The sequence below is a fragment of the Hetaerina americana genome, unplaced genomic scaffold (assembly GCF_022747635.1).
Source record: "Hetaerina americana unplaced genomic scaffold, ioHetAmer1.1.p SCAF_85, whole genome shotgun sequence".
Lineage (NCBI taxonomy): Eukaryota > Metazoa > Arthropoda > Insecta > Odonata > Calopterygidae > Hetaerina > Hetaerina americana.
Genome location: NW_027287483.1, coordinates 413359 through 429824, shown reverse-complemented (window position 1 = coordinate 429824; position 16466 = coordinate 413359). Strand labels below are relative to the sequence as shown.

General features: G+C 35.6%; 1 protein-coding gene across 2 annotated transcripts in view; it reads right to left on the bottom strand.

Annotated features, from left to right (window-relative positions):
• Window positions 1-16466, bottom strand: part of LOC139698414 (YTH domain-containing protein 1-like) — a 99490-nt gene that overhangs the window by 5909 nt on the left and 77115 nt on the right. The window lies entirely within an intron of this gene.

The following is a 16466-nucleotide window of genomic DNA, read 5'->3' as shown; positions in this document are numbered from 1 at the left end:
TTTTTGTAGATCATACTCCATCACCTAATTCAAGTATGGTATAACTGAAGTTGCTCAAACTGTAGTTTTGGTTTTTATTAAGGCCGGTATATACGATAGCCTATGGCAAACAAACTGACCTCACACCATAAAGGAACATTGTTTTCCTCAGGAAATTCTGTTTCCCACATCATTTTCCTGAAATACATATAAAAATCGGAAGAAGGTCAAACAATTCAGCCCCTTTTCCCATTTTTGTTAATATTTGAAGAAATTGTGAAACTCTAAACTTTTTCTGATTGAGTGGCACCCCGGTATGATTATGCGCTATTATCAGGGCCCATTTCATTAAAGATAGGAATAATGATGCCATCAAATGAAAAAAAGTCCTTTAGCAACCTAATAAATTAGGGAGAACCATTCCCTTATTAATTTTTCTGGATTCCACCCTGATTCAGTGAACTTAGAATGACACTTTTCAACAAATTTACATATTTACAGTGATTCAATCCAAAAATACCATTCCTACATAAAAACTAAAATCATGGTCAGGAAAGCATGCTTCATTCTAAGAAACCGTTTTTTTCAACAGCATTGCAATGTTTCATGACAAGAATATTATAAATTCCTTAATATCTTTTTATTATTTGACCACCAGTTTTACTCCTTGGACTTACCAAGTAGAAGTCCATGTTGTGTACAATATGATGCTGAGTTTTGCATACTCTAATTATTGACCCTTGTGTAATTATTTTATTTGCCTAAACATATTCGGGTATAAAGTCTGCATGTAAAGTATATCAAGTCTGTTCTAACCCAAGAAAATAAAAGTAATACAGCTTAGAACATTGCACATACTATACCTAAGTATCAGCAGTTTTATTGACTAAGTGGCGCATATATTAGCCTGCGCAAAAAATAAATCAACCACAACAGAAATCAAGTTAGTGGCTGGTAACTTTGTGTCATAACAAGGGTTAGGAAATAATGGGCTATATATGAAATTCTTATAATCCCAAATATAAAATAAATCAAACACCAGTAAGTCCTACTGCTTCATAGGAAGCATTATGGGTAAATGTGTATCCATATATCATCTCAGCAAGTTAATCTTGTGTAATACATTGTGAGGCCAAAGGTACTACAGATACATGCCTAACCAATCTGCTCTTATATAACAACACCAAATTAAATGCATCAAAACTTCTGACTGCAAAACATTACTTAACTGTCACTAGACAAGGAAAGAGGAGCAAAGGAGTCCATACCTCATGTGTAAAATCATTTGATTCAATTTATACAAGAGAAGACATACAATAGTCAATAATAGTCTTAACTACAATGCTAAATTATGAGCACATAAAAATTAATAAATGCAAATATTACCCAAACAGGCTCTAAAAAAACACTAGACAGAATCCCAGAAGATGGCCTAAACCCACAATTTTCTGAAGGAGCCCATTCCCATAATCGAGAAAATTCATGTCATGTTAAAAATGGAATATTCATGACTGAAATGAATTCATGAAAATGAACATGAATGAAGAAGAAAATTCACGTCATTATTAAGCCAAAAAAATCGAAATATTTTGCTTTTAGAATTTTTTACATCAATTAAAAAAAACAAAAACAGTGGTTTCCTGAGTTATGAAAGCAGCTGAGACTAATTTAAATTTAATATGATACTTAAAAATAGCCTGTTTTTTCTGGTATCACGCCTTCAGAATTGTTTCTGCTTTACAACAAAGGAGGAGTAAGGCACAGGGGAAGGGAGACAAAGAAAGGTGGATACTCTTGGACTGATGCTACGCCGAAGACAACATGGAATCATTGTGTTTAGTCCACATTTCAAATCTGAGTGATGTATTTGAGGTACTTTCAAAATTAAATAGAAATCAGAATGTGAGAAAATTATTCCAACCAGAGCTCATCCAGTATTTAGAGACACAATGGCTTGAATGTTGATCACTGCACAACTTATCATATAATTAATTTATAATATGACCAAAATGTTAAGGAAGGAGTACACACTTTTCACCACAATAACCTGATAGTGACTAAACTAAAATATGTACATGACGAAAGAAAAAATATTTATGCAAACAAAATCGGGTCAATCTGATTTGACACACTTTCCGTCATATTAAGACTACCTTTATCTTATCACACAAAAGGCACTGTCTTGTATGTTACCTTAGAACATCAATTCCCATTTTTCACACAATGTTGGATGATTTGAGAAAAGTTTTCTTTTTGTCTTTTCTCTTAAAAAATATTTATTGAAAAACACATCATTATAAAAGCAACAATTAAACAACTCCACAACAACCTTCAAGTTCATCTCCATGCTTTTATTACAAGCAGTGGTTCTTAGTGCTTAGTAATCAACAGATAATGACTATACTAACTCCAAAACAGAAAAACATTAGATATGGAGGGAGAAATGTTTTCACGGTCAAATTTTTTCTATTGCGTGTATTTCAGGGGCAAAGAGAATAGTCAACGGTCAAGACAACATTTTTTTTAAATAAATAAGAAAACAGCAACTCCAGGCCTACAATTTTTGAGTTTTTAAAAGTAACTTCTTCGATACAATGCATTGTCTGGCATGATTTTAAAGCATAAATATCTTTAATATTAATAAGAGCCTAGCTTGCAGGGAAAAGGTGATGCACCTGCAGTGGGCATACTGAAGGCCATCCTCCTGGAATCCTTTTGCCTGCTCTAAGCCCAACCCAACAGTGCAGTAGCCACCTATCCAGTGGCAGTGGATGCTCCTACACAGGCACAACTCCTCTCCAGAGACTCCAGCAATTATGACGGCAATTAAACTTGATGCTTGCCAGAGACTTGGAGGAAGATTTCTTAAAATTTAACAAAAACAATAATAATAAAAGGGGCTATGGAAATGTGGACCAAGAGCCACTTCATGTCATAACTGAAAACATTTCTGCTGAATTATAGTGTAGCATATCCTACTCCTAGTACACAGTATAACTATGAACCAATTACTTAAAAATATCCACAATCAGCCACTCAAGAACTAGGTAATGAAATGTATGAATGCTGTGAAATCCCCAGCATCACATACAGGAAGCAAGAGCAATTAGGAAAACACTGACCTCAAAACACAATGACTCTCAGATCCATCTGGTGTTCTGACCAGTCGGATAAGAGTGAGATTATTGCCATGAACAAGTTCACAGTTTGAGAGTTGTTTCACAGCTTTCGATGCATCAAGTGGAACATCAAATTCTTCCAAAGCCTCAATGGAGAACAAGAAATATGATGCACACTCATTGCATTCATCACTCAAAATCTTCAGTCCCCAGAGCTTATCACCCAAGAACCTAGGTGGCAGAGGGCCAGTGAGTTTATAGTGTCTACATGGCAGGGTATTTCCACATACAGCATTCAGTGTCCCACAGTACAGGCCGCTGCTGCTTATAAAAGACCATTGAAGAACAGGAAACAAAAGCAACACTTTCATCCTGAATGGGAGCCAAACATCTGATGACAGCAGGCACTTATTCAAACACAGTTCCCCCACAGGTAACCTTGCCATTATAATGGCAATGATTCCAAATGTTGGCCATAAGTTCATATTTGGATTTCTATCAATGGTGATAGTATAAAAGGAGCATGGAAATGCGGACTGCATATCTCCTCATAGTGTACTTGGAAATGGCTTTGACTGGATAATGGCGGATATTTTGGTACTCTGATAACTTCCAGGTATGCAGTACAACTTGGTTCAGGACAAATCAAGTACAGCTATCCACAAGCATCTGATAATGAAAGACCTAGTGGAGTTGTGGGTGTGTCACAGGCAATAATACAGCAAGTGAATGAAGGTTCTAAGGGGGGCAATTCTGTGGTTGAGCCTTGATTACAGGTGGCAAAAGGCAAGGATGAAGTCAGATGTAACTGACAAACCCATAACTCTAGGAAACAAACTGCAAGGTTATGCTGAAAACTCCCTTCCTCACAACTTCAATTAAGATGAATACACTACTGAATCAACCACCTTCCCCACTAATATCAGTTATTCCATCTCCTTAAGCGCTTGCTGTACCAAGGGCAGAGTTGATGAGAGATGATGCAGACAAGAGAAATATCTTAAGATTCCTCCATGGGAAGAAGTTTTTTACAAATGATTGACTTTGTAGATGAGGCCAGAACAAGAGCCCTGACGGAAAATTCCACCTTCTTCTTTGAACCATCCTCCTCATCCACCCCTGCTGGTTGTCATACATGTATCCTGATCACTTACCAAGGATGTTGAGCATTCCTGGAAGGTTATCTATAAGACCTTGAAGCCATTGAATGGGGGACAATCCATCTCTAGCCTACTTTACAGAGCATTTTGACTGTCACCTAAATGATGTAGATGAACCCCTTTCAGTCATGGAAAGTGATGAAGAATGATTTTTCTAACCAGAAGAATTACCCTGTTTTGTTAAGGATACAATGAGATACAATGCACATGCAAGCAAGTATCTCACGAAGGAAGAAATTATTCCATCAGTAGATACTTGAAATTCTTCTAATTCTTCTAACTGGCAGAGAATCTACATTTGACAGGATATCATGCAATACAAGGACAATATATCAATCATGTAGGTGGACTACCAAAAGGCATTTAAAAATATATCTCATGAGCTACTCATCGCCATGATAAAGATGATGAAAAATCCACCCAGGTAATGCTTTCTGCATGGATTGCATGTTATTACTCTGAAAATCAGACAGAACAATTATGGTGAGCAGGCTGTTTGAACAGATCAAGTCACAATTCACCTTGGCATTTGCCAATAACACTCAATGGTGAGAAATGGAAGGGGTTAAATGTATGGTACCATCCAAAGTGAAGTACAAGACCACCCATTTCTTAACATGGATGACCTTGACCTATGGTTCCCTTGTAAAAGAACATTTATAATTTAAGTCCCTCTATTTTCTGTGAGTGTACAGCTTCACAGTGGGGGATCCACCTATCCAGCAGATGTGGCTACACAAGGGCAACCCCAGTCTATAGTCATGATCTTGGTAAACCAACTCTACAGTATGTTAGTCTAAGACTTGTAGGTGGATTTTTATAAAGGTAAACATAATAATATTTCACTTTATCAGTGATCACAATGTGAATATAAGTCATGTCAGTAAGTGTGAATATAGAGTTCAATTTTTTTGCCCTTATTGCATTTACCAAGATTTAGGAATAATATTATTAGAAGCAAAACTAGAGTTTATAATACACGAATAAATGATCAAAGCCCAATCTGTAGTACTGATCAAAAAGGAAGTATCATCCATATCTTGGCCATTTCATTGTTGAGTGCACTTATTTTATGCATACCACGAGTATGAGATGGGCAGTTATAGTCTCGTAATTTTCATTAAATTTCATAATAAGTGGCAATGCAACTTAATAAGACACATTGTTAACTCCTGCAAAATAGAAAAATATTTTGTCATACATCCTTCCAGGATAAATGCCCCTGAACATAATTTCAGCATTAAAATGAGATAATAAACAAGGTTAGGGACAGATATTACACTACTTATATCAAAGTCTATCAATATAACCAATGACAAAATAAACACATTGATCTCCCAGAAAGTTATCTTTCCTTGGATAGTTGTTTTAATCTACCAGAAACTTGGTTTACCATGAAGTCCTTATGTCAACAAGCATCATCTGGATTATTTGAACTCAGGACACTTAACGTTAGCAGCTAAACACACTATCCACTAAACCAATTACACATTTTCATTAAAATGTGCCTGTGAATGATACAACAACTTTCATCTCAAATGAATTTCATCCAATATAAAATTAAAATGACATGATTCTTTAAGTGGGTCCTCTCAAGATGTATCTTACTGACAGGAAAACTTGAATCCAACTATAATTGATTAACTAATGGATTGATGCCATATAGAACATTATTAGCATAAGATATGATTCAACTATGCTGAGAACAAATTTTCAAACATATATACTCCATTTTGACAATTATTTAGTTATTTTGAAAAAACAATAATTATGTTATTCAAACGCAGATACAGTATTTTTTGTAAAATGCTTTTTGCCACTATAATTTAAATATTTTAAGTAAATGTAGCTTAAATATTGGCTGATTTCATTTCTCACAAATGCATATATCAGCCAATGGTAACAAATGCAATTACAGTGGTGTGGTAGCTATGAGGGATTGCCATGAACGTTGAAACTTAAAACCATTGGAATCCTAAATTCCATTATGCAGCACACATATGCTTTTATTGATACTCTTTTATGATGTCATCTACTTCATTAGCCAAAAGTAAAGTTTTTAACTAAATAGCATTTCTTTTAACCATAATTAGTACACACTTGAATATGGCATCATTTCAGATGAGGCAGAGGAAAAAAAAAGATGAGCATGTTGCACAGTGATGGGAGGTAGAAACTATGTGGATTTAAGCAATGGTTTAGAGTATAATGTGTGATATTATGTTGCCATATTAGATGAGGCTTAGAAGAGTAGCAACGCTTAATATCTGCACCCATGAAAGGCCTATCAAGACTGGTCGACTTCAATTTTTAACTTTGATACACATTACATCATAGCCTTTTCCCCATACCAATATTCAAGTAAATAAAGTCTCTTTCATTAACAGTTTATATTGCTCTCTTAAAAATATTTTGAGCATTCAGTAATTTTTACTGGTGTGAAAAAATTCAGCAGTTCAGAAGAAAGAGCACATTAGAATTTCTGGTTTTTATAGGTCCTTTGAGAGAAGAAGCATATTTAAACAGAGTTTCCTCAAATAATAATGCCACTAGAGGTTCTAAAGAGGTTGCATCAAATTAATGGAAGCAATTTCATGTTGAAAAGGTTATAAAGGAAAGGGATATGTAGGTGCTTGATCCTGGTATCCATTTTTAATCATTTTAGTTACATTAGTCATAGCTGAACATGCCCACTTCATCTTAAATGAAGGTTTAACCTGGTGAAGGAATACAACGAATACTGGGGCTTGTTTTGCTTACTTGTAATACTGCTATAGACATGGAAACAATAGCTCGTGGGGGAAAATACAAGAGAGAAGAAGCTTGCTTTTTTGTATGACATTTCTGCAAATTTTTGATTAGGAGAGTATTTTGCAAATTTTAATTGTTCTAAATGTCATTTACATGGGGACCTCATGATTAACTGTATTGAAATGAAATTCCCATTTATAGAAAGTAGGTTATTCACAGTAACATATTAATAGTTTTCATAAGTGATTTTAGATCTAATTCATTAGTTAGCACCTAACTCCTGATTGTTATTGGTATTGTTTTTCTGGAATTCAATTCTTTTAAATTTAGGCCAACCCAGTGGAATATGGCTGTAATGTCTATATTTAGGGTGATTTTCTGTAAGTTATGTGCATTTTTTCCGCCAAAACCTTTCAAAAAGTTAAGGTGAATATTATGCATTGTAACAACTGTGGATATTCTTTGAATTTCTTCAAAATCTCCAATCAATTTCCTCTTTACAGTTCTTAAATAGCTTCTTTCAGAAAAGAATTTTATCAGATAATAATACTTAAAAGGCTCAAATGTTTACCCATTCTGAAGAAGGGATTACTGTCTGATGCCAGTTTTGCACATTTTTATTAAAAATTTCAACATTACTTTTATAATATTATTCTACAACTGGCTAATAGAATGTGTTAGCAAAGAGAGACAAATCCAGAGCCACAAATGAATTAAGATATTTTTCTTCAAATCTTGAAAACTTAGTTTTATCAGCATAATTACATGGTAGTGATATGAACCTTGTGCTTAATAGTTTGCATTTAATTTCTACCTAATTTTGAATTCTTACCACATCACTAAATCATTTTTATAACAACCTAAAGACCATTGTTAAATTAGCATATGACATGTTTCACTCGTACCACCACGCAAAAGGAAGTTCCCAAAATGTGACCAAATAAGAAGAAAATGAGTCCAGCCCAACATACTTGCAGCATGAATAACAGAGTTGACAATAAGTATCACAATTTCAACAAATATATTTCTCATTAGATAAGCATGGTTTTAATGATTAGCCAGATTGATTAGGTAAACTATGTGCTCACCTTCTAGCCTGCATGTTGCAGTTTGGAGCCCCACCTTGGTCATGAGTGTTGTGAATATAGTGATGATGAATAACTTTGTAGACTTAAATATTATCAAGGCTTACTGGGAGGGCAGTGGGTACATTTGTCACAGTTACATCTAGCAGAGAAATAATTTTTTGAAGTAATACTTGAACGAAAGCACAACAGTGGTAATTGATGAACACAAAATGTAGGGAGTCAGTTCAAACATTCCAAGCTCTCTAAAATTTGGGCAAACAAATTTCATTCTAACAATTTTCTGCCACTTGGAGCTACATTGGTATTATATTTTCACATATTGACATCGTATTAGTACTATAAAACCACCATAAATTATTAAATCATTGGAATCATCTAATTTATTTACTTTGATGTTTCAAAAAAATAAAAAATATTGATAATATGAAGGATGTTTACTAAAAGGGGACCATAAAATTTTTATTCACATAATTTCTTGTGCAAAAATTTAATTTTATGCCATATTTTGAGCTTGATGCATGATGTATCTGTAGTACAAGTTTCACTGATTAGACTGATATTGCATCAGCAACAGCTGATGAAGTTGAAACGTTCAGTTCACCTATGCCTACTTCTGATGATGAAAAATGCATTCCACAATGGTTGAGAACAAAAAAAAATCATATAAAGCTAGGTTTGGACTATAGGGAGAGTGAGGAATACACTTCACATTAATTTGCACAAATTATCACAAATTCACATTGGGTTTTGTGGAACCCACCACATACCAACATGTCCCATGTGCAATTCTTCTGTAACCAATGTTTCGGCAGCACCCAATAAAATTTTCAATACTTGTGGTCCTATAAATGCCATTCAATGACCTTCTCTCACAATGCCAGCAGCGGTCTTGTTTACTTCCACAAGAGACTGGTGCTCTGGATACACCTTCCTCTGAAATTTTCTTCCCTCTTCAAACATTTAAAACCATCTTCTAACTGGGCTTTAAAGAAGAATGGGCTATCTATAAGTCTGCTGCAGCATAGGGCTCTACTGATGATTTTTCTGGCAAAAGCAAAATTTCAATGCAGTCTTAACAATGCAACAGTTCAACGCATGTTACATCATCATTGCCATATAGGAACTGAGCATATTTTAACTTTCGATAGCTGCCACTGACGCAATACTGAATCCAAATCGATGAACATTGCCCCACATCTGCACTTAGCTATCAATATAACATCGTAAAATTGAACTTTTGCACACTATATTCCATGAATAAAAACTTTGATCACTCTTTATTGAACATCTTTGGCACCATTATCCATAATGAGTTTGCTTCATAATGTTGACCTTTTCAGAAAAAATAATTTTTTTCCAAGTGGCACTGATAATTATTTTTTGTTCTACTTGTTGTTCAAAGAAACCAGCACAGTAAACATTTTTTCCCAATCTGCCTGAGTTTCTAAAATAGTGCAAGCTTTATTGTATCCCACTGACCCACTGAATTCATAGCACTAGATGATGACAAGGTGCCACAGTCATCGCCACTTTCATCACTGTAGACTTCCTCATGTTGCACTTGCCATAGCAATATCTTAAATGTCAACATCATCATTCACCAATAAGAGGGGACAAGAAATTGGAGGATTGTGTGCTGTTGTTTGTTTAAACCATAAAAAAATCACCATGTCCAAACTATTGTGTTTCACCTCACATAGACACTTCGTTTGAACAGCTTTTCTTCAACACTGCTGTTAAATTTTTAATGATTATATATAATTAAGGGAATTTTGCTGCAATTAACTCTATGCAGATGTCAGTTTTCAAAATATCACCAATATCAATCACTTACTTGTACAGGCTGCCTTCTCACTTTTTGTGATATTGCATCTAGCTTACTAAGTTTGTAAGCATCAGATAAACTGATTTTTTTTAAGTTAACAAATTCAAAAGTAAAATTGTTCCTGAAAAAGAAGGCATTACTTGATTTCACGAGCACCAAAGTAATTAATACTTAGGATCATCAACAAAAGAATGGAGAAAAGAGTATTGAGTACTTATGAGATGACATTTTGGGTTTAGAAAGGGGATAGTAAATACGTGTGATGCCAAGGCAATAATGATACCATTAGTAAAAAGGAGCAAGAAGAGATTTTGGTCCTTCAGGGATTTTGAAAAGGCATCGGACAGAGTAAGCTGGGCACAATTGAAGAAAATTTTGCAGAAGATAGGAGTACACTGGAGCCTGTACATGTCTCAGATTGCATTAGTGCAGATAACGAATGGAGAGCCAGGATGGGCAGTACTAGCAAGGTGAGTAATTCAGGGATGTCCATTAGCACCTGTTGTTTTTAAAATTCATGTGGACGAAATGATTATTGGGGTATGAGGTATCGAAAAAGCTGGAGTGAAAGTAATTGGGGACCTTGTCAAATCAGTTAGAATTGTGGATCATCCAGCATTACTTAGCCAGGCAGCCAAATGCTTGCAATCATTTACGTGCATTTTAGGGTCAGTGTTATAGGCTTGAGATGAGAATTAAACATTAAAAAATGAAGGTAATGAGATTTTCAAGAATGGTCAGGCTAGGATAAACATTAACATTAGGGTACATAAACTACAGCAGAGAGAACAGTTCACCCACTCTGTAAGTGCCCTAGAGAAGAGAGGGCAGGGGCATTAAAAGAAGAGTTAAGTTAGGTGGAGAAGTGTTTACAGAGAGGTGGACGTTGATGACAGGCACTTAAAGTAATGAAGTAAAGAAAATAATATGGAAACTTTAATATAAAGTTTAGTTTAATATGGACAATAAATGAATATGGCTCAGAAACTTAATCACTGAGGCAAAAGGATAAGAGCATAGATTGAAGGCTTTTAAGATGCGAGTGTGAAGAAGAATGAAACAAATAAAATTGATTGAAAGGAAAATAAATGAAGTTCTAGACATGGTAGGGGAAGATAGAAGGTTGTTGGAGAAATTTGAAGAAGGCCGGACAAGTGACCATAGGATAAACTCAAAGCAATGGAATGCTGACAACTGTGAATGCTGGGAAAACTATGGATAAGGAGCAAAAGAATAGGCATTTTGGATGAAATCATAAAGATAGAAAGGATGCAGAGCTAACGAATGAGTTAGTGAAATATTTAGTATGGGTTTATGGATACTTTGCATCCTGGTAGTTTTATAACTTGGGAATGCAGTAGTGTGTAGGGCCAAGGCCCATCAAAAACTTACAAACTAATAAGCCCCAAACTCTTTTAACATGATTACACCTGGCTCTGAAGTTTGCAATCAGTTGAGTTAAGAATTTTCAGAACTTATATCAACAGTCACAGTAAAAAGATTGGGAAAACCCAATAGCAAATGATAAAAACTTACACTTACCAGCCCCCTTTTCATGAAAAGGTGGAAGGTATCAGAATTTATTTAACACTATGAGTGCTATGCTATATCATCATTTGTTGTATGACGATACATCATCTTGTTTGAGGTGGCCTGAGGTGATCATTTTTCCCTTCTATAATGAATGCAACAATTTCAGAGTGTAAAAATCATTCGCCTTGACTGGGATTCGAACCCAGATCCCTCAATATCCGGTCGAGTGCTTTAGCCACTTAAGCTACCGAGGTGTCCTCTTAAACTCTGAAATTTTGGGGCTTTTAAAGGAACAAGATGTTGTGACGAAATACCGTACATACAATGTCACAGGCATTCGTAGTCGTGCGCGAGGCACCACAGTCCACGAGGTTAAAGCCAACTTTAAACACTTATGGTGTTTTCACTTTGACAAATTCCAAAGAAACTGCGGGAGATGCCGCAACAGTAACTTTTAACGGAGTCATCCGCTAATGTGCATTTCAATGCAACAATTTCAGAGTGTAAAAATCATTCGCCTTGACTGGGATTCGAACCCAGATCCCTCAATATCCGGTCGAGTGCTTTAGCCACTTAAGCTACCGAGGTGTCCTCTTAAACTCTGAAATTTTGGGGCTTTTAAAGGAACAAGATGTTGTTACAAGATGTTTTTACACTCTGAAATTGTTGCATTGAAATGCACATTAGCGGATGACTCCGTTAAAAGTTACTGTTGCGGCATCTCCCGCAGTTTCTTTGGAATTTCTATAATGAACATAATTCCTATTGTTAACTGTTCTACCCCATAATTTAGATGGAAAATAAAAATAATAAACAATTTGTTAAATATAATACTGCATGCCAGATTGAATTTTCTGAGCAAAAAATTAGGTTCTATTGAAACTGCTTTGTGACACTTAAGAAACTACTTTTTATGGTAGCCTGAAATCAACCTACATCATTGTCGTGGCTTTATTATTTGGAATTCATCTCAGGGACATTATTTTTAGCATGTTCTTATTTTTTACTGCTTTGAAACATCTCATTTTATTCAATGAGATGCAAAACACACTGTGCCATGTCTTTTAAATTCAACATCAAGTACATAAACATCCTCTCTACTATATTACTTCTAATGAGATAATTTGTCACAAACTGGTCAACTGCAATCATGTTGTTGATTTATAACAATGAAAGGCAGAAGAAAAATGTAATTCTATGACATCTGCTAAGTTAAGAAATGTGAAGAGTTCATCTCCAATAGCCAGACAATAATTTTAACAAAAGACCCAACTTCTGAGTTAAAAAAAAGTGCAAAGCCTCCATCAACTCATGTGCAGTGTTAAAAAATCCCCAGGAAAAGAATTTCCTCATACAAATGAATCCGTCAGTGTCCAGATTTCTTGGTCTACCAAAAATCCACAAAGATAGTGTTCCAATTAGGCCAGTGGTTTCTAATATTTAAGCCCCCAACCGCCTTTGGGCTAGAAAGCTAAACACCTCATTCAGACAACATTCAAAGTTTTTGGCCATGTACTGAATCAAAAACTCAAATGAACTAGTGAAAATACTCTCAGGAAAAGTGTTAACCCCTAAGTCCATAATGGTATCATTTGATGTCACTAATTTATTTGCCAGTATCCCCAAATCAGAAGCTTTAAAATTAGCCTAATTTTCCTCAGTTAAAGCAAAAGTTCCAGCCCCAGTTATAAGTGAAATGTGTTTCTCCTTAAAAGTGTATTTGGAATAAAAGTTTTGTTTTAGATGATTATATACCAGCAACCAGACGACTTAGCCATGAAATGTCCACTTTCTCCGCAACTGGTGAATATTTATGCAAACAATTTTGTACATCTCATTTTTGCTTCTAATCCCCCCCCCTCATACAGAATATTCTCCATTGGTAGAGATATATAGATGATGTTTTCTGTGTTTGGACGGGGCAGCTAGGCAGTCGGACAGTTTTCTTAACTTTCTCAATTCCTGGGAAAAGTATTTGAAATTTACCAGAGAAATAGAATCAGGTGAATCCCTTAATTTTTTTAGATCTAATCATCTCAGTGGTAAAGGATAGGATTGAATTTTTCTGAATTTAGGGAAGAGTGCTACACAGACTTGATAATTCCCAATAGCTCAAGACACCATGTCTCCCAAAAGCTATCAGCCTTTCACTCTATCCTGCATAGGCTAATTTTTACCCCGATGCCTCAGGATAACAAATTGAAGAAACTGAACAGAATAAAAATAGACAAGTCAGCCATTTATGGCAGTTCCACAAAAAAAAACCCCAGTGGCAGAAAGTCCCTTTCTTAGGACACATTTCCTATAAAGTGCAAAGAATCCTGCTGGAGGACAAGATGAAACCTGCCTTCTACAACAGGACTAACCTAAAAAGCCTTCTTTGCCACACCAAAGATAAGTTCAACCCGTTACACAGGAATTAAGTGTATAAATTGCACTGTGGTGACTGTAAGGGTGTATACATAAGCCAAGTGGGAAGGAAGATAGAGACAAGGGTAAAAGAACACCAGGCAGACCACAGGAAGAACAATTCCTCATCCCCCAATGCCAAACATCTCATCGATTGTGGCCACGGAAGTGACTTTTCCCGAGTTGTTCTACATGTGGAGAGGAAGGGATGCCGCCTGGATGCTCTGGAACAGCTAGAGATCCTATACCATGCCATATTGGGAAAGGATGTTTTAACCAACAAATTTTTATATCCCTCTCGCCCCAATTAGTTGGATTTTCCATTGACCAGTGCTCTAACCCCCCACCATCCAACAGCCAACCAGCTCATCACCAATCCACCCTACATTAGGCCATTAGTGGTCTCCCATAGTCCCCCATCTAATCGCATGCCAATAACTGGTAGACCATCCTATGACATTCCTCAAGCCTTCCTCCCTTTGCTCCTTAACCTTTTCCTTCCCTCCTTCACAACAGCCTTTTCACCAAAACATCCTTGGTTGTTCTCCCCTCTTTCCCAGCATTTGTGTATATATATGTGTGTGCTCAAAAATTTTCCAATTTACCTGAAGATGTTACCCTGTAACGAAACCTATGTCGTAATAAAAAAATTCTACATGGAAAAGCAAAGTGTCTTCTATCATCATGAAGGATTTCCACCATGTCATTCCCCACCCATATAAAGGCAAGAATTTTTAGACATAGCCAGTATTATTTAGTTAAGAATGAATTTGTGGTTGCGTCATGGCCCAGAGGCATTTTAACATTGAAAAAATCATTCAATACAAAAAAATGGCATTAAATTTTGATTACATACTAATAACAATCTTCTCCCATCAACTCTCACAACAATGTTGTCCACAATGCATGGAATAAGGAAACTGGCATGGCAGAGGGACAAAATTTGAGTGGAATTCATTAGAAAAGACCATGGTTGTAAAATTTGAAATGGAATATGTACGCATCTGTTTTCAAAGTAAGAACTTCTACTTTTATTAATATTCATTATTTCTAAGGGTTAAGTGGAAGATGGAACTATCTAATCTCAATCTCACCCCAGTAAAGACATTTTATTATTACTATTCAGGATATACCTTGTTTCATAGCATTAGATGTTGTATCACGACGAAACCCAAATACCTTTATTAAATTAAGAGATTTGAAAAGGACCATGTCCTTTTACTTCTTTCATCGCTATGTTTTGTTCTCTTTTGTGGACAATGTTTCACCTAATATATGACAACCAATGAGATGACCTATCCTGAATTTTACTCAAATTGTAATTGCTAAGATTAATGGAGAATTGACAGGAAGTTTGTGCAATTTTCTTGGTCCCTCTAAAATCATTATTATGCCAACAAATAATGATATTTTGTAATTGCAATGTTTACGATACATGTGATTACTAAAAGATGGGATTGGCCAGTCATGGAGGCAAATGCAACAACTCACATTTAACCTGAACACTTAGTATGTGATCAATTTCCATACCACACTGTTCTAGGGTATTCAAGCCTTTACTTAGATTGCCATGTGGTAAAAATTTCCAGTGCAATAAATAGTCCATAAATGGAGTTTTGAACTGCTCCCCCTCTTCCCCCCCCCCCATTTGGTAGTCTTTTCAAGGATAGGATAATGTCCCATTTGACACACTCTCCTTTCCCACCAAATTCCTTTTTTTTTCTTCCTAGGGCAAATTACCACAGCATTTTAAGGCCAAAACAAATGTTACAATCATTTACATTGGTTTATACGACTGCATCAGAAACAGTGGTGCAAATATTCTTCATGCAATCACCAATTAGAAATAACATCCAACAATCATCATCAAACCAGGCCTTGGGAGTGGCCGGGAGCATTGAAAAAGACCTTGTAGATGAAATTACTGAAAAAGCAACCAAAGGACACTGAAATCCAGAAAAAAAGACTAACATACAGGCTAAAGTCAATCTGGATTTGAAAAATACAGCAATAATACGTTGGAGGGTGGATAGCCATAGAAGTCCAGGGGGTAGAGCACTGAGCTACTGACAGAGGGCCTGGACTTGATTCCAGGTGATACATCTGGGAACCCAAGCCATGGGTTTTTTTGGGTACAAGATCTTCCTGGGAACAACAACAGGCAGAACTGGGATAGAACCAATCCCCCCACTCTGCTGCATGAATTTCACGTCACTGTATTTGGTAAATAATATACATTAATTTTAATGTTGAGCATAAAATTCCAAAGTGTGAGAAATATCTAAGGGGCCTAGAATTAATATAGGCATCATAAGAATTATGGTTGGTATTGGGTTGGTACAATGTAGACTACATCTACCTGATCTTATTAAAACTACTAAATGTACTCCTTAGAACCAATTAAATGAAAGCTCATATTACCGAATAACTTAAAACTTGATCAATTTGAAAGTTTTTAGCAGCTCACCTCGATACATTAGAAATGATCATTAACTATTATTACAATCTCATTACACTAAATCAACAACTAACAATTACTATTGTTTTCTAAAATATATTTCAACAAATTATAAGGAGAATTTAGTTCCAACTTATTTAGATG